Source organism: Anoplopoma fimbria, unplaced genomic scaffold (assembly GCF_027596085.1).
Source record: "Anoplopoma fimbria isolate UVic2021 breed Golden Eagle Sablefish unplaced genomic scaffold, Afim_UVic_2022 Un_contig_8909_pilon_pilon, whole genome shotgun sequence".
In the NCBI taxonomy this organism is placed as follows: domain Eukaryota; kingdom Metazoa; phylum Chordata; class Actinopteri; order Perciformes; family Anoplopomatidae; genus Anoplopoma; species Anoplopoma fimbria.
In genome coordinates, this window is record NW_026553640.1 from 1 (window position 1) to 498 (window position 498).

At 43.4% G+C, this 498-nt stretch overlaps 1 non-coding gene across 1 annotated transcript; it reads left to right on the forward strand.

The window, feature by feature from the left end:
• Positions 1-130: 130 nt before the first annotated feature.
• LOC129116686 (5S ribosomal RNA) lies at positions 131-249 on the forward strand. Its single transcript, XR_008533631.1, has one exon. It is a non-coding gene; the product is annotated as a 5S ribosomal RNA (ribosomal RNA).
• Positions 250-498: the final 249 nt, after the last annotated feature.

The window sequence follows — 498 nt, forward strand, 5'->3', positions numbered from 1 at the left end:
TGTACATTCTGATTTGACATTTAAAAGCTGTGAGTGTGTCTGGAAATCTGCAGGCGCTCCCTGTATAGACGAAAGAGCAAAGCGTGGTGATATAGTATCTTTAAAAGGCCCTTTGGTAGGCACAATATTTGCTTACGGCCATACCACCCTGAACACGCCCGATCTCGTCTGATCTCGGAAGCTAAGCAGGGTCGGGCCTGGTCAGTACTTGGATGGGAGACCGCCTGGGAATACCAGGTGCTGTAAGCTTTTTTTCACTCCTCTTTACAAAAAGCAGAGGGCGCTGCTGCTTTTTCAGTGGACACCGACAGGGTGGGAAGGAAATAGCTAGAACATGACTTGCCGGTATAGAAATGACACAAATCCAGTTAAATGATGGCTTTCATCATTCCTAAGCTCATCGATCATTTTCTTTTCAATTTTATGCTAACGTATTCTACATTTCAACAGTAAATATTAATCTTTTTACTGCACTACATTTGTGATCCTTATAGCCAC